Source organism: Neoarius graeffei, chromosome 11 (genome assembly GCF_027579695.1).
Source record: "Neoarius graeffei isolate fNeoGra1 chromosome 11, fNeoGra1.pri, whole genome shotgun sequence".
In the NCBI taxonomy this organism is placed as follows: Eukaryota; Metazoa; Chordata; class Actinopteri; order Siluriformes; family Ariidae; genus Neoarius; species Neoarius graeffei.
The window spans coordinates 52,162,036-52,181,075 of record NC_083579.1 but is presented as its reverse complement, the minus strand read 5'-3'; the positions used below and the strand labels follow the sequence as shown (position 1 = coordinate 52,181,075).

The following is a 19,040-nucleotide window of genomic DNA, read 5'->3' as shown; positions in this document are numbered from 1 at the left end:
AAATAAATAAACCTCATGTGGACTCCAGCTCTACCAAGCACAGCAGGCCCTCCACCTCCACTTCTGCCTCCTCTCCACTATCCCACTCCATTCCTCCGCCTCGCACACTGACAGGTGTCTCTGATTAAGGCTGTGAAAAATGGCGGCAGTCACGCCAGCCATCTCCCCTCCAGCATTCCTACAGCATGACAACGCGCTTTCTCCCTAATAGCATTCTTCTCCTCCTGACTCACTTCTCTCTCAGTCTGTCTCTCTCATTCTCGCTCTCTCTTCTTTCTTTCTTTCTTTCTTTCTTTCTTTCTTTCTTTCTTTCTTTCTTTCTTTCTTTCTTACCATCCATTGCCTTAACCTGGACTTCTTACTGTTTGTCTCACTTGTTACTCCAGACATTTTTCTTCTTTTCTCCACTCGGAAGGCCGAAATGAAGGGGTTTTTTATGAAAAAAAGCTAAACAAATATTCATTTGAATGAATGAATGAATGAATGAATGAATGAATGATTTGACAGCTGAATCAAAAACAGGTTGTAGTTGTAGGGCGAGAGAGTAAGTTGTGGGTATCTAATTGTGTGTGTTGGAGCGAGGGAGATATTTGTGGGATGCATGAATGCACACATGAGGGGGGAGTTAGAGATTAGTGGGGTTCCTAAATCCATGTGACTCAAAGTGTGAAGGGTTTATGGAAGTTTATGAGCATGAGTGAATTTGAAGGAACTGCATATGGATGTGCCGTACAGTTAGGCCTTGATTTACTAACATCCTAAATAATGTGTGCTAATTTGTGTGTGCACATGGGGAGAAATTTTGCACCTGAAAAATGATGACTGATTTATAAAGAAAATATGTGTGCATTACAGAACATACGGAGTAGAGGAAAAAAACATCATGTAAAATAGGTTTTGTGTTTTCTATTTGTCTCACAGGGGCGGCATGATGGTGTAGTGGTTAGCACTGTTGCCTCACAGCAAGAAGGTTCTGGGTTTGAACCCAGTGACCAAAGGGGGCCATTCTGTGTGGAGTTTGCATGTTCTCCCTGTGTCTGCATGGGTTTCCTCCGGGTGCTCCGGTTTCCCCCACAGACATGCAGGTTAGGCTAATGGGTGGCTCTGAATTGACCGTAGGTGTGAGTATGAGTGTGAATGGTTGTTTGTCTCTATGTGTCAGCCCTGTGATGACCTGGCGACTTGTCCAGGGTGTACCCCGCCTCTTGCCCATAGTCAGCTGGGATAGGCTCCAGCTTCCCTGCGACCCTGCACAGGATAAGCGGTTATGGATAGACGAATGGATGGATTTGTCCAATAGTCATTGCAAGTTTTACAGAATGCAAAATTCTGCTTTCAAAATAACACTAATTAAAGTCTGCGAGATATGTAAAAAAAAAAAAAGTCTAAACATACAATCTGAACACAAAATAAAAGTTTGTTCATGTGGTAGGATCCATGTGAATGAAAGCTTTTCACAGGTTTACAGTAGCATTGGAAGTGTGAATGTGTGGTGAATATCTGAGGTCAGTTTTGCCACCTTTACATTAAAGCTACAGTGTGTAGGATGAATTTTGAGTCATTTGTATTGAGTCAGGAGAGAGTATCCTGAGCTACTGTGAGTCACCCTGACAATCTTGTAAAAGTCATGGCTGCATCAGTAGTGTGTTGGGTTGGAACTGGTGGGAAATGTGTGCATATTTACGGTAAATGGTCAGATATGTCAAGTATAATTACATCCAAACTTTAGTCACGAAAAAAGTCTGGCTACACAGCGACAGGCAGCCAATCAGGAGACAGAGAATGTGAGTCTGTAAGAGTGCAAACAAACAGGAAATTGGCTCCCGAGTGGAGCAACATGAAAAGTGTTTATCCTATTCTTCATGTGCAACCAAGTGACAAATTAGTGTGACGTATGCATCCGTTGCCATGTTGGATGATCTCATCTCATCTCATCTCATTATCTGTAGCCGCTTTATCCTGTTTTACAGGGTCGCAGGCAAGCTGGAGCCTATCCCAGCTGACTACGGGCGAGAGGCGGGGTACACCCTGGACAAGTCGCCAGGTCATCACAGGGCTGACACATAGACACAGACAACCATTCACACTCACATTCACACCTACGGTCAATTTAGAGTCACCAGTTAACCTAACCTGCATGTCTTTGGACTGTGGGGGAAACCGGAGCACCCGGAGGAAACCCACGCAGACACGGGGAGAACATGCAAACTCCGCACAGAAAGGCCCTCGCCGGCCACGGGGCTCGAACCCGGACCTTCTTGCTGTGAGGCAACACTACACCGCCGTGCCGCCATGTTGGATGATATACAAATCCAAAATGCCATCTCGTGCGAACAGTGATGCATCTCCGACTTTCTCAAAATATTATGATTCTGTAGAGTCCTCTGCCAGGTCAAGATTCAGAGAAAAAGTTGAAATTTGTGGCTTTGACCTGTACATGTTAAAGCTGTCCAATTATACAGAGGATTTAGCCTCATTACCAACAAATGAATACCCTGATATTGTGAACTATCGTATTCTACAAACCTGACCATGAAGGCTTATAAGAGCCCAGATGCCTACAATTTCTTTGTGTCTGGCTGGGTTGGTTGGCCATCTTCTTACCAAACAATTAAAAGATGACAGGGTGCTTGTTCATGCTCGTGTAAACCATTCTCAACAATCTCAAGAAACACCACTCAAAAGTTCAATTTTCTCAGCAGAAAACAGCTTTATTTAGCAATAAACGCTTACCAGATATAAAGTGGTCACCACACGTGGGTGTAATTAGCTTTTTCCTCAGTTAAGTCCTAACAATTTATGTTTTTGAATCACAGTGCACGGCGTTCTCCGGACAGCTCTTCATCTGTTTTGTCGCTGTTTTTAATTATTTTGGGAGTTCTGAAGAACCGTTTCTCTTTGTCACGAGTAGCATTATTACCGCAATTATATCCCGCACACAAAGTTGGCATTGTCTTTCTTCAAAGGTAATAAAATCGAAAGAAAATCACGAAGCATTGCAGCAGCTCACACATGAAGCGCTGGTTCCTGGTTGCTGTTCTCATCCAACATGGCGGACTTCCAGTTTGGAAAATAAGCATGACATCACATGCACACGAAGAATTATCAGGAGATGGCGTATTTGAGTCCTAACGATTTAACAGCTATACGTGGCTGAGAGTGAAAGGAGCAAAATTAGTCATGCTTTCTGGTGGGAGGGATGGTATCCTTTCTCTCGTCTTCTCTCCTTTATTAGTCCCAGCGACAATAACCAATCATGGGCATCTGTATGTGGAAGAGAGCAGATAGTGCTTTCCTTTGAGTGTATTACTCCGCCCTGTGATGCAGCATAAGCAGCAGGCCATAAAAAAAAGGAGGTTGGTTGGTTTTGTGTGTCTTGGAGGAAGCACATGTTAGCCTTCACCCTCCCCAGTTGGAAGCTGTCATGTGATACAGGAGAATTAGCTGAAGCGTGGGAATTAGCAGGTGACCAAATTAGAAAATTGGGGGTGTGGAGTCCAATATGACACAAGAAGAGGAATGATTAATGACTGAAGTAGCTTTAGCTTTTTACTTGATGCAGCATTTATTTGTTCTCTAAATTGGGCAGAGATTAGTGAATAAATGCTGAATGAATAGTTTACCCTTGGTGTGGTTTTCATATCAGAACTCAGTTGTTTAGACAGCTCATTATATTGAACAATGGGACGTGTTGGTGAAATCCTCCATATTATATCAGGGAAGACTGAGTGATTCGAACCCTTTGCTCACCTGATCTGTGTCTTTTATTCCAGTGTGGGTTGTAATTAGTGTGCTAACACTACCTGATTCTTTTTTTTTTTTTTTACAGGCTGAAGAACAAAATACTGTATGCATATTAGATAATAAAATACACACACTGCAAAAATGACAGCTTAGGAAGTGAAGCTATCTTGAATATCATCTAAGTTATCTAGTACTTCCTATTATAAAATTACCATCAACCAAATATAAGATTATTAAATCTATTTCGAGACTTTTTAAAAACTAATTTCAAGCTTGAAATAGTCTTGTTCGATTGGCAGATAATTTTGTTAATTTTAAGCAATTATTCCTGAAAAGAAGCAAAATTATTTTCCAATACAAAAAAAAGCAAATCTTAAATTGAGTAAAAGGCGGCACAGTGTGTAGTGGTTAGCACTGTCACTTCACAGCAAGAAGGTTCTGGGTTCAAGCCTAGCGGCCCATGGGAGCCTTTCTGTGTGGAGTTTGCATGTTCTGGGTGCCTGCGTCGGTTCCCTACTGGTGCTCCAGTTTCCCCCACAGTCCAAAGACATGCGGTTAGGTTAACATGGGGCGGCCTTAGGCTGGGGTGCCCTCGAGCGAGGCAACTAACTCCCGGATGTTGCTAGCATTGCTGCCCACTGTTCTGAGTATGTGTGTGCTCATTGCTCATGTGTGTGTTCACTGCTTTAGATGGGTTAAATGCAGAGAAGAATTTCACAAGTGTATGTGGGATGAATAAAGTTGTTCTTGTTCTTCTTCTTCTTTTGAAAGTGTCATAATAGGTTTAATACTGCTACATTTGGTTAATTATCTTATAGTAATAAGACATACTAGATAACTTTGACTATATTCAAGATATTTTCACTTTGTAAGGTGCCAGTTTCTGCAGTGCAGACAACACAGATCAGTCAGATCAGTTTTTGAAAGAATTTTCTCAATATTTAAAAAAATAATAAAGAATGTTATAATTTTGCTTCATCTGGGGTAAACAGATACAGTACACAAATGTAAGACTCGTTTCTGGATGCACAAACTCATCATACCTGAAGGGACTTTCAGATTTATTAAATCATATTGTAGGTGCTAAATTGATCTATCTATCTATCTATCTATCTATCTATCTATCTATCTATCTATCTATCTATCTATCTATCTATCTATCTATCTCGACTCTGGCCTGTGTGTTATACCATATTGCATATTCATTAAGATAAACATGCAAAAACAGCAACACATGCTATTTTGATCATTTGAAAGACAGAGTACTCTTTTCATAAATCCGCTAGCACATTTTTGTGGGTGTTGCCAAGTTTGCATGTGTTTTATACAAGAAAACCTTTAGTAAACTCGGGCCATGGTGTGTGAAAAGGGAGAGAACAAAAAGGTTGCTTCTTCCACCCATAATCACCACAGAACCAGTAAACATCTGCAGTTCTCTAACCTCATACTCTGTCTATGGCCCACATATTACACTTTGTATTGCAACCATATTTATACCACATAAAAATGATCAGATGGCAATTACAAGCTGCTTCAAGGATTTCATTCTTGTGGCTGTTTTGCTTCATGACTGTATTTGTTTGCGCGGGGTCTGTTACAAGACCTCAAAAGAATCCATGCAATTCCCTGCACATAGAGCAGTCTAGAGGCAAAGCCCAAACTCACTGTCATCCAGGATCTCCCAGCAGACAACTGCTGATCCATTTCCAGATGTTTCCTGTACTGTTGCTCCAAGAGCCGAGAGAGAGAGAGAGAGAGAGAGAGAGAATGAAGCGAGCGACATTCAGCTAAATAAACGTATCTTAGTGCAGCTCATAATTATATTAGCCTTTAAAGTCTGAGTTTTAACTGTACAATGAGTTGTCCGTCTCTGCTTTGACTTTAGGTTCGATGTAACCTGGAGCCCTCTTGGTCATTTCCGTTCACAGCAAGAATGTTGTCTTGGATCTGTCGACCACAGATGGGATATTGGGAAAGAGGATGATTGATATTTATGGGATTGCGTAGTTGAGCTCGGGGGCAGGCACAGGGATTAGCATTAATGAAACAGAGCAATGAAATGTGTTCTCTTTTAAATATGGCCTCTTTAATGAGGAGTTCAAGGCCAAAGCTCTTATTGAAAGCAAGAAAAATCTCAATTCCAAATTAGTTTAACAAGGCTTTTCCTGTTGCCTTATCAGGGCTCACTCACTTGAAACGTCTTTCAGTTCGGAAGATATAAATTTAAAAGGGAGGCTAACACTGGTGGGCAGAGGCCCTATCACACTCTAGCAGATGCCTTGTGTCAGATTTCATAAACAAACAGGAACATTTTCATCCGTCACTCCATTAAACTGGAATAGAACGGTGCTTTTAATTTGGCTGGGAGAGTCTTGTTGAAGCTGAGACATTTGCAGGGCGCCGAGCATGATTCCATTTCATCCCTGATAAATTATGTCCCTGACTTTTACAAACATAAGCCCAGCCGTCGTTTAGCTAGAGTTATCCTAGCATGGCTTTCTCTTCCTCTCTTCCCTGTATAGTCAAAACTGTTTAACTGTAAACTACAAGAGTGTGCTTGCTCTGTCCTCGACTAAATAACAGTGAGAGAGAGCTTGTCAAACAACTGTAGTTAACAACACTACAACAAATTAGGAAAGGTCAATGTTTTTACACCAGCCTAGCTTTTGAGCTCCTCTTGTTGTGTGCCAGGTTACTTTCTTAACATCTTACTTTCTGTGTCAGCTTTCTTACAGATCATTTATAAACCACAGTAGAGGAGAACTTTGTCTTGTGTTTGACCTGTGTTGCCCTGCTAGAATGGAACTGAAAGGAATGGATCTTACAGATGTAAGAACACACACACACACACACACACACACACACCACATTCAAATAAGCGAATAAATAAGTCAATATCAAAACAGATTTTCCACTGATCTATTCCTTCAGCTGAGTTTGCGTACCAGAGTAGGAGTTGGACGCTGATCTGATCTCAAACGTATGGTTTCACTAGACCTTCTCAAGTCAGTTCTAAAGGTCACAGCTTTAACAATCCTTTGAAAGAGAACAGGGAAAAAAAACACCATTCACTGTAATCATTACTCATTTTAAGAATGGAACTAATATACCCACTGTGAACGTGTCTACAATATTCATTACGGTTACTGTACGGGGCCCACCAGTACACTCCCACTCAGGAAATATGACTCCATCATACATTGCCACTTTTAACACCCAGGCTTTTAACAACCATAAATGGCATGCAAAATAAACAGTGGAGTTCATACACCTTTGTACCACGTTAATACAAAATAACATTACAAGAACGTGGACAAAGTACAAACCCCCCCCCCCCCCCCCCCCCCCCCCCGATCACAAAGCCACGTTTTCCTTTTGATTTGTGACCCTCTTGTTAAATATAGCAGTTGAGGAGTTGTTCATTAATGTAGCCAGTCAGTTGGGAAGTGTTGAAAAGCTGACCTCATTCTGATCTCGTTTCATTGAAACATCACTTGAAGCCAAACATACGCACGCTCACCCATGATTGTTTTAATTTCAGAAAGGTTGTATTACTGAGGTCGCATATTAAATGTATTAATAGTCTTTCCCCCTCTGATGGTTATGTTTTTCATCTGGAAACCATTCTGTTCTCGTTTTCATTATTTTAAACTCACATTTGTTGGAGGACTGAACAGCCTGGATGGTGGTCAAGTACAGGGCCAGAAATGTCAATGAGAAGTAAATAAGACATCCAGCGTTTGCCAGTCCTGATACTATTGTGGGTTCGTCTGCAAGGCAGCTTATTTCCTGAAGCCACCAGGATTACTGGGTTTGATCATTGGCACCGTGTATTCACCCATGTAATAGTGCACAAGCAGAGGTATCTAAACAGACAGTGGATGTACACAGGAAGTGTGCCAGTATTGGCCAAGGTTTGATGAAAAAGTCCTGGAATGGGGGACTGAAGGCTCATAAAGCATTGATTCTGGGAAAGCCATTTTATTTTACTGGATTTCAAATAGCGTATAAGCACACAAGGCAAACAAAATGCAAACCAGCACTATTAAACACGCACCAAAAGAGTTTCCATGCACCACGGTCACACAATAGAGACATAATGTTGGGACATAGAAAGAGCTGACAACACAGTGCGGGCAGCTATGAGAAACTAGCCTTTGAGAAATGGGGTTGGCTTGGAGAGCCTGAGGTTAGGGGCTTGTATATATGCCTGGGTATGCCAGCAGTATCCACAGTGGACACACAGGGTGGAGGGCTTAATTGATTCCAGTTTCCTGTTGGCTCGCTCCCTCTCTCACACACACTCTCCTTCTCCTTGCCATATTCATGCACATGCATTATTCTGAAAAAGAAATAGTGATGAGAACCAACTGAAGCATACCCTGACAAACAGAGATGGATATATCATAGTCAATATCCTTTCTTCTCAGCCCAGTATTGATTTTAAATGCAGAACAGGGGAGTGAGAACACTGGTCTACAATCAAATCTGGCACAACTTAGTCAACTGCAGAAATACAGGGGAACAACATAAGCAAATGAGATGATTAGTTCCATTATGAAACCCCGAGGACTCCATGCAGCTGCCTCTCATCCCCAAACTAGAGTCAGATACACAGAAAGACAGAGGTTTCTCTAGAGAGTTCTCCAGCTTGAGTTTAAAACTCAAGCTCTATTATCAGATACGCAGAAAGACAGAAGTTTCTCCTGCATATCTGATAATAGATCTTGAGTTTTAAACTTTTTTTTTTTCATAAACAAAACTTGGCATGTCCCACAGATTACAAATAAAAACACAAGTTTCATGCTTTAAAAATCAACTCAAGATTTAAGATAGAATTTATCTTTCACCAATATGTGCCCCACGTCAGGAACCTGAATGAGCTGTGAGAATGGCTGTATGAAAAACATTATTGAAAGAGCCACAAGCACATCTCTTTTAGCTATGACTGACATCTTTTCTGTCTCAAGAGGACTAAAAAGTAGGTGAAAGGAAATTTCAAAGCATGTTCTTCCTGATCACAGTGGTGTCTTCAAGATGATGTTTCCCCACTTCAGCCTAAAAGATTAAGTGACAGATTCTTACAAGAAAGAAAACAACATGATCAGTCAACTCTTTTACCAAACAATATTTAAAGGGCATTAGACTTCATACATGGACTGTAAGCAGTGAAAGGCAGTTTCTAAGCTTATGATTGAAACCATTTGTGAAATCAAAATCAAAGGTCAAACACTGAGCTCTTTTGGCAGAGCACATGAAAGTCTGTTTAAATCCTCTGTCTTGCTTGATCTCAGAATAAAAACAGAGAAATGAGCAACTTACAGCCTTGTGGTTGCACAAACTCAGCCCAAATACCTTTAGCATTGCACAGTGGGCTTCTCTTTCCCATCCTAATCATTAATGCGAGAAATGACTAAGAGCATTATGAAAGGACAGGAACAGAGACATTAAATTCCGAGCTTTACATCAGAACATGATGAGGTTTTGGGGGTTTTTTGTGTTTTTTTTTTTTTTTTTGAGAGCTTGGAGACACCTGTAACCTTTGTTATTGGGAGTAACATAAAGATCATAAAGATTACTTGAATGCACCTCTGCTGAACTTTAATGGTCACTGAAAAAAAGCATTTGTTGCTGTGTATCTAAAAAAATAAACAACAGTGTGCACACGGATTACATAAGACAAACGTACAAATGTGAATCAGAAATACAGGTTTTGGAAGAGAACTGCTGAGTAGATTGTGAACATAAATTTCCAAGGCATAGACCATAAATAAAGCAAAGAGAGACAGGGAAAGGAATCTGAGCCTCAACCAGCCACAAGGACTGAGTTTTTAATAAGACTTCAGAATAAATGTAGTAACACAAATTCATCTGACTAGTCTTAGCTGGAAAAACTCGAACTCTAAACTCTAAAATAGCATTCAGTATTGTCCAACTGAGATAAATGTACAAACGCTAAGCACGTTAGCATTTCCTCCAACCCCAACACAAATAATTACCTCTGCCAAGGAGGTTATGTTTTCGGTAGCGTTGGTTTGTTGGTTTGTCTGTTAGCAACATTACGGAAAAAGTTATGAACGGATTGCTCTTAAATTTTTTCCAGAGGTGTGACTGGGCACAAGTAACAATCCATTAAATTTTGGCGGTGATCCGGATCACCGTCTGGATCCCAGAATTTTTTAAAGGATTCTTGGCGGAGGTCTGCGCTCTCCGAGTGCTTTTCTAGTTCAGTATTGGTATGATTGAACGATCATCTCCGACACCGGTACATGTACTTAGCCTTGTTGAGGCTATGGTCACACTACAGCTCGCGATGGGTTTGTGAATACTTGGTGATGAAAAATTGGTAGCATCGCCACCCATTGTGCGAATGTTCTTCGAGCTTTGTGAGTTATTTTTTTGGTGTGTCTCTGCCTCATGAGTGGCCAAAACATCACAAAAAATTTCAGTGCATGCATTGAAATTTGGTGCCAATGTTTTCGTCGGCAGACTAAGCGGCGGATACTCGCATATGGGTTTGGGAAGCATCACCACCAAATGCCTCATTTTCATCGATAACCCATCGCAAAGCATCACGAGCTGTGTGACTGTAGCCTTATTGTCCAGCTCTGTACACAAGGACTGAGTAATTCTAATCCAGTGATAGCCACACAGGTAAGCTCCAGAGGGGATGAGTGGCTGCAGAATGGAGACAGATGGACTGAGGTCAGTTCACATTAAGAGAAAGGCCTGCAATGTTCCCACGCTGTTTGTCATTCTCAGTGTTCATCGATTTGGATGTGTTGGGTGAATGGCTCACTAATATCTCATTTCAGTGGTGTCTGCAACCCAGCCATGATACCTGTTTCTGGGTCAGGTCACAGGGACGCTCACCCTTGGGAAGTTCTCAAAATCACTGAATTCAAACCAACTGCAATGCGATATGGTATGTACAGACTGGTGACAGATTTAAAGAAAAAAAAAAAACATAAAATGTCTTAAGAACATGCTGGGCCACCACAAGCCACCAGAACAGCTTCTATGTTCCTTGGAAGATATTCTGCAAGTCTCTGGAATTGGATGGAATTGGAAAACAACACCATTCCTCCAGAAGATATTCCCTCACATTGTGTTTTGATGATGGTGCTGGGAAATGTTGTGCAAATGTTGGCTCAAAATCTCAATTGCCATCCTGCAAGAGGCCACTCCCATCAGGACGGATATCTTTCGGCAGGGTATAAAGGTGATCAGTTGAATAACTTTCTACTGATTTTCAGTAATGTTTTGCTCAGGAGACAAGTAGTCCCAAACCATGATGGCTAAATGCTGACAGAATAACAGAACCACCAGTTTGTCCTTCAGTATATCAACCGTCTGTGTGTCTCAGTTATTGTGCAGTCCTAGTTCTTTCCTAGTTCTGTACATTTGAACAGTGAAAGGCTGTGAGTGATATTTGTGCCAACCATGACACTAGGTATAAAGATGGACCATTTGGCTCCTTCCACCCTTCCTCTTGGTCTGTAGGGCAGGAAACCTGGTCAAGAAGGAAACTGACCTGACAATTCACACGCTCAACTCTACGTGCAGACACACTAGTCAGCAAATTCTATTTCAATATCCACACTCATTGCTCTCTTTGTTTCCTGTTGTCATTGAACTTTGATAGTTTTTCCTCTCTGGGGATTTAGGGGTCACTGCCGTATGTTAGATTTATAGTCAGCTGCAGTGGGCAGTGTGCCCATGAGGGTTTTTTGTTTGTTTGTTTGTTTGTTTGTTTGTTTGTTTGTTTTTTACGAGTGAGGGAACAAAACTAAAATTGAATAGAAATTAAGATAATAAAGATCATCCAAGTGAGGGGAAAGTGTAGTGCGTTTAATTTACAGTCAAGCTATAGGCCAGTACGCACATCCTTACTAAATATCTGACAAAAGAAATCACATGTTAATTTCAACAGAAAGTCCCTGGCTTGTCCAAAAAATCAGGGTTCATCTAAATTCATGTATACAAGGGGACAGGAGACAAAAACTGACCTCTCAGAAGCATTTCATGGGAACAGAATGACTAAAGACGGGTGGTGCACCACTAACGATGTTGTGGCCAAGTTTTTATGGTCAATTAATTTCTTCTCATTTAAAATTTACTTTCCTCTGAAAAAGCCTGGCTTGAGTGGCACGAAACAGAATGGAGTGACTGAAATCACAGAGCACGTTGTGCATGATCGACAAAAATACGCAATGCTTTTATTTAAACACTCTGTTGAAACATTATTTAAAAACATTTCTTAAATGGATTCAGCTACAGTATTAGCTCAAGTACGACTACAATTTAGATGGGATAATCCTACAATCCAAATAATTTGCACAAACATAACAGAAAATTTGATATGTGTACTGTGGACATGAGAAAAGAAAAGCCTAGTGAATACTAGTGATGCTGGTATTAGTGAAATCGCAAACTCCCTCTACAGGTAAGTGGGCTACACTGCAGGACTGACGAAACGTACATTAACCTCATCTCATCTCATCTCATCTCATCTCATTATCTCTAGCCGCTTTATCCTTCTACAGGGTCGCAGGCAAGCTGGAGCCTATCCCAGCTGACTACGGGCGAAAGGCGGGGTACACCCTGGACAAGTTGCCAGGTCATCACAGGGCTGACACATAGACACAGACAACCATTCACATTCACACCTACGGTCAATTTAGAGTCACCAGTTAACCTAACCTGCATGTCTTTGGACTGTGGGAGAAACCGGAGCACCCGGAGGAAACCCACGCGGACACGGGGAGAACATGCAAACTCCGCACAGAAAGGCCCTCGCCGGCCACGGGGCTCGAACCCGGACCTTCTTGCTGTGAGGCGACAGCGCTAACCACTACACCACCGTGCCGCCCGTACATTAACCTACATTTGAATATTGAACTGTTTTTTTCTTGAATCCCCACTCTGACTCTCAGTCTGTCAAAGTTACAGTATTAATGACAAAATAATTTATGGCTACAGAATGCTCATCTCATCATCTCTAGCCGCTTTATCCTTCTACAGGGTCGCAGGCAAGCTGGAGCCTATCCCAGCTGACTACGGGCGAAAGGCAGGGTACACCCTGGACAAGTCGCCAGGTCATCACAGGGCTGACACATAGACACAGACAACCATTCACACTCACATTCACACCTACGGTCAATTTAGAGTCACCAGTTAACCTAACCTGCATGTCTTTGGACTGTGGGGGAAACCGGAGCACCCGGAGGAAACCCACGTGGACACGGGGAGAACATGCAAACTCCACACAGAAAGGCCCTCGCCGGCCCCGGGGCTCGAACCCAGGACCTTCTTGCTGTGAGGCGACAGCGCTAACCACTACACCACCGTGCCGCCCCGCTACAGAATGCTATTTATTTATATTTTTACAATAATGAAATAATTTAAACCAAACCAAACCAAATGTGATTTAATGACTGATAAGCAGTGAATTTCTGGCTAAGCAACAGTTGACACATTTCTACCTACTAAATCTTGAAAGGTTTAGTGCACCCACATTAACCATCCTTTCTGTTGAGATCGTGAAGAAGATTAAATTCATCAGCAAGCTTGGAGATTACATGTTTTGCTTCTTGCAGTCTACAGCCTTATGCACAGAGGAGAGGTCCTGTTTGGTTAAAACTTGTAGACTTCTTTTATGTGGGGGGGAAAACACACACCTTCCTGTTCACACTTTTTAAACTTCATGAATAGCTGGATGGCAAGTCATATGCATAAAGTTCCTTGCAAAAACCAGAAAGTTGTTCAGGTAAGTTGTGTATGCCTTGGCTTTTATAATCAACACTTTATCTATTATCTGTCCACACAAAAGCCCAATCTGAGGACTTACACCTCTAGCCAAGTAGGGAATGCTTCGACACACACACACACACACACACACACACTCCTACACACCCTGAAGTGTGGTAATAAACGTGCTCTGTAAATCTTCCTCCTTCGCTCCCCTCCTCCTAACTTTTTTGTAAACAACTTCTTTTCTTCTCCCCGGCTCTGCTTATTCCTTTCCTCCTCCACCAATCAGCCAGAGAACGACACTGCCCATATGCATGTCAAGCAGCTGGCCAGTCAAGGAACAGGCGCAGGAAGACTTTGGTTGGCTACAATGGATTTGGATAGAGTTACACTCTAATAATAATAATAATAATAATAATTTCATACTTCTCACCGTTATCTTAAAGCAGAATGAATATCAGAACATTGGGGTGGTCCCACAGACTTGAATTACTTTTGCAGGCAAAGAAGAAGAATAAAACACCCTAAAAGAGTAAATCGAACCTCTTTTCAATTCAAATCCACTAAGTGAGCCAACCTTTCAAAACCCATACTACTATAGTAAATAGTATGTCCATTACCATAGATGAAGCTTTGAAACCACATTCTTCAACTGCTATGTATACAATAACAAATTAAGTGCATTTTCAATGGGTCCAGCTCATCTCATCTCATCTCATCTCATTATCTCTAGCCGCTTTATCCTGTCCTACAGGGTCGCAGGCAAGCTGGAGCCTATCCCAGCTGACTACGGGCGAAAGGCGGGGTACACCCTGGACAAGTTGCCAGGTCATCACAGGGCTGACACATAGACACAGACAACCATTCACACTCACATTCACACCTACGGTCAATTTAGAGTCACCAGTTAACCTAACCTGCATGTCTTTGGACTGTGGGGGAAACCGGAGCACCCGGAGGAAACCCACGCGGACACGGGGAGAACATGCAAACTCCACACAGAAAGGCCCTCGCCGGCCACGGGGCTCAAACCCGGACCTTCTTGCTGTGAGGCGACAGCGCTAACCACTACACCACCGTGCCGCCGTGTTTAGATTATCTTAAGGTAGAAATTAGCCTAAATATTGGCTACGTTAATTACAAAAGCCAAAACTAAGGTCGAGACAAACTACACCACCCAAATGTGAAGTTATTTGATGAAGTACATGATGGGAATTTTTGTAAACGATTAGACAAGGTGTCATCCTAAAGGGTACTCTGAAATCCTTAAAGGGTCTGTGTAGAATCTTATAAGAGAAGGTTTTCCTTTCCATGTCAAACTTTTTGGACTTTATTACAACTCTGTAGAACACATGAGAATACATTTTGCTTTAGCCGTGTTGTGGTATCTGAGTGTTGTCCAAGACATTTTTGCAATATTATAGAGTAAAAAAAAAATGTATTGGTATACTAATACTGAAACACCAAGTAAGTGAGCAAACAAAACAACTTTCTTATCCTGTTATCCTGTGAATCAAGGAGATAAAAAGTCAAACAGCTGACTCTTCACTGAATGAGAAGGCTGCTGTAACCTGTTGCTCACTGAACCCCACAAAAAGCAAGGAGTAGACTAAGGTGGTGTTTACATTAGACCGTATCCGTCTCGTTTTCGTCGCGGATGCACTGTCCATGCACATTAAAACGCTGGGAAACGACTCCACAGGTGGAACAACTTGAATCCACCAGGGCCCACGTATTCAACCCAGTTCGTATCTGATCCGGTGCTGTGTAAACATTGAGGAACGAGGAAACGCAGTGCTGAGCTCTAGCTGACGTCGTCATTGGACGACGTCACTGTGACATCCACCTTCCTGATTCGCTGGCGTTGGGATCACACACACAGCGGCTCAGTCCCGAATCACTGCTCGTGCGCTTCACTCGCGCTCTCTGTGAGCTGCGCAGGGCCGGAGTGCGCACCCTCCAGAGGGCACTTGCAGTTCAGGGCGGAGTGATTTGGAGCGCAGGAGGAAGCGCTGAGCCGCACTGAGGTTTATTTACACATTTCAACTTATTTACCTCCTTCAGGCGCTTAAACTCAGTGAGAACATGAACATCACAGCCAGGTGTGTTTATCTGCTGGAGAAGGTGTTCGCTTGCCATCCTTCCACTTGCAAGTGGTGAGTGACTTGCGCATGCCCGAGATGCACTGGGATCATGTGACGTGCCGTCTAATTAGTCATGTGATTAGCGTATCCGTGTATTGGCGTTGCTGTGTGCACGCGAATCGTGTATTGGCGTTGCTGTGTGCACACGAATCGTTTTAAAAACTTTAATCTGATGATCCGCTGATATGGTCTAATGTAAACACCACCTAAGATACACACTAAGAAACACACACACAACACAGCAAATGTAGAAGAAGAAGAAACCTCTATTTGTCACATGCACACTTCAAGCACAGTGAAATTCATCCTCTGCATTTAACCCATCTGAAGCAGTGAACACACACGCACACACCCAGAGCAGTGGGCAGCCACACTACAGCGCCCGGGGAGCAGTCAGGGGTCAGATACCTTGCTCAAGGGCACTTCAGCCCAAGGCCGCCCCACGTCAACCTAACTGCATGTCTTTGAACTGTAGGGGAAACCAGAGCACCCATAGGAAGCCCATGCAGACACAGGGAAAACATGCAAACTCCACACAGAAAGGCCTCCGTCGGCCACTGGGTTCGAACCCAGAACCTTCTTGCTGTGAGGCAACTGTGCTAACCACTACACCACCGTGCCGCCCAATGTATGTATTTAGCATCCTTTCAAGCCACTTTTATTAGTCATGTATTATGCAAGCTGAGATGTGTTTTTATTTATCTTGATCTACAAGTTTGTCCAAGCATGCAGACATGCAAGTCCTAGCATTATTAGCCTAATATTTACTTTCAAAAAGTAAGCATGCATGCATAAGAAGAAACCTTTATTTGTCATATGCACACTTCAAGCACAGTGAAATTCATCCTCTGCATTTAACCCCTCTGAAGCAGCGAACACACGCGCACGCACACACACGCCCAGAGCAGCCACACCAGAGTGCCCGGGGTTAGGTACCTTGCTCAAGGGCACGTCAGCCCAAGGCCACCCCACGTTAACCTAACTGCATGTCTTTGGACTGTGGGGGAAACCCACAGAGAACATACAAACTCCACACAGGAAGGCCCTCACCGGCTGCTGGGTTCGAACCCAGAACCTTCTTGCTGTGAGGCCACTACACCACCTTGCCACCATGCATGTGTGCACGAGATCATACATCCATCATTATCTTATCCTGTGCAGGGTCGTGGGCAAGCCGGAGCCTATCCCAGCTGACTATTACCCCTTTTCCACCAAATCAGTTCCAGGGTTGGTTCGGGGCCAGTGCTGGTGCTGGTTCACAACTCGTTCAACTTGCGAGCCAGCTGAGAACCAGTTTGCTTTTCCATAGCTCGGGGTGCTAAGGGGAGCCACGTCATTACATCACTGTATGTGTCAGTTACGTCGCTGTATACATCAGTTACGTCGCTGCGTTTGCATAAACCTTGGCACAAACATCAAAGCAACAACAACACGGAGGAGAAGAAGAAGAAGAAGAAGCAACAACAACAACAACAGCAATAATAATGGATGGCTGCTGCTTTACTGCATCCATGATATCTCGTCGCTTATTTAAAAATTGCGACCTTTCGCGGTACTGTTGCTGGTCTTAACAACTCCGCCCTCCCGCTGACGTAAGCGGTTCTTTCCTCTGGCCCAGCAAAGAGCTGGTGCTAGCCTGGAACCGGATTTTCTGCCCCAGAGCCAGTTCTTTGTCAGTGGAAACAGGAAACCCGGTTCCAAACTAAGCACTGGCCCCGAACCAGCCCTGGTGGAAAAGGGGCATATGAGTGAGAGATGGGGTACACCCTGGACAAGTCGCCAGGTCATCCACATAGAAACAAACAACCATCTCATCTCATCTCATTATCTGTAGCCGCTTTATCCTGTTCTACAGGGTCGCAGGCAAGCTGGAGCCTATCCCAGCTGACTACGGGCGAAAGGCGGGGTACACCCTGGACAAGTCGCCAGGTCATCACAGGGCTGACACATAGACACAGACAACCATTCACACTCACATTCACACCTACGGTCAATTTAGAGTCACCAGTTAACCTAACCTGCATGTCTTTGGACTGTGGGGGAAACTGGAGCACCCGGAGGAAGCCCACGCGGACACGGGGAGAACATGCAAACTCCACACAGAAAGGCCCTCGCCGGCCACGGGGCTCGAACCCGGACCTTCTTGCTGTGAGGCGACAGCGCTAACCACTACACCACCATGGTGGGTGAGAGGAGGATGTTAGCCAAGCTGACCTCAGTCATGGATAACCCCTCTCACCCCCTACATGAGGCTGTGGGGGCTTTAAGCAGCTCTTTTAGTAGTAGACTGCTACACCCACGGTGTAAGAAGGAGAGGTACTGCAGGTCATTCATACCTACTGCTGTCAGACTGTATAACATCCACAACTTGTAATGTAGCACCAATAACCTGTTTGTTGTTTAATTTGCACTACTTCACCACTACTACCTCTGCCATCTCTCATCGATGCAATTATTATGTGCAATAATATAGGCCCTAAACTATTTTTATGCATACTTATATTTATAAATGGGCAGCACGGTGGTGTAGTGGTTAACGCTGTCGCCTCACAGCAAGAAGGTCCGGGTTCAAGCCCCGTGGCCAGCGAGTGCCTTTCTGTGCGGAGTTTGCATGTTCTCCCCGTATCTGCGTGGGTTTCCTCCGGGTGCTCCGGTTTCCCCCACAGTCCAAAGACATGCAGGTTAGGTTAACTGGTGACTCTAAATTGACCGTAGGTGTGAATGTGAGTGTGAATGGTTGTCTGTGTCTATGTGTCAGCCCTGTGATGACCTGGCGACTTGTCCGGGGTGTACCCCGCCTTTCGCCCGTAGTCAGCTGGGATAGGCTCCAGCTTGCCTGCGACCCTGTAGAAGGATAAAGCGGCTAGAGATAATGAGATGAGATGAGATTATTTACCAGGGTGGCACGGTGGTGTAGTGGTTAGCGCTGCCGCCTCACAGCAAGAAGGTCCTGCGTTCGAGCCCCGTGGCCGGCGAGGGCCTTTCTGTGCGGAGTTTGCATGTTCTCCCCGTGTCCGTGTGGGTTTCCTCCGGGTGCTCCGGTTTCCCCCACAGTCCAAAGACATGCAGGTTAGGTTAACCGGTGACTCTAAATTGACCGTAGGTGTGAATGTGAGTGTGAATGGTTGTCTGTGTCTATGTGTCAGCCCTGTGATGACCCGGCGACTTGTCCAGGGTGTACCCCGCCTTTCGCCCGTAGTCAGCTGGGATAGGCTCCAGCTTGCCTGCGACCCTGTAGAGATTTAATCATTCATGCCAATTAGCCTAACCTCTGCATGTTTTTGGAGTGTAGGTGAAACACAGGAAGAACATGCAAACTGATTCGAACCCAGAACCTTCTTGCTATAAGGTGACCGTGCTAACCCCGACACCACCGCTGCACGAGATCATGAAATAGCT

General features: G+C 43.7%; 1 long non-coding RNA gene across 2 annotated transcripts in view; it reads right to left on the bottom strand.

Annotated features, from left to right (window-relative positions):
* Positions 1 to 19,040, bottom strand: part of LOC132894394 (uncharacterized) — an 86,955-nt gene that overhangs the window by 54,413 nt on the left and 13,502 nt on the right. The window lies entirely within an intron of this gene.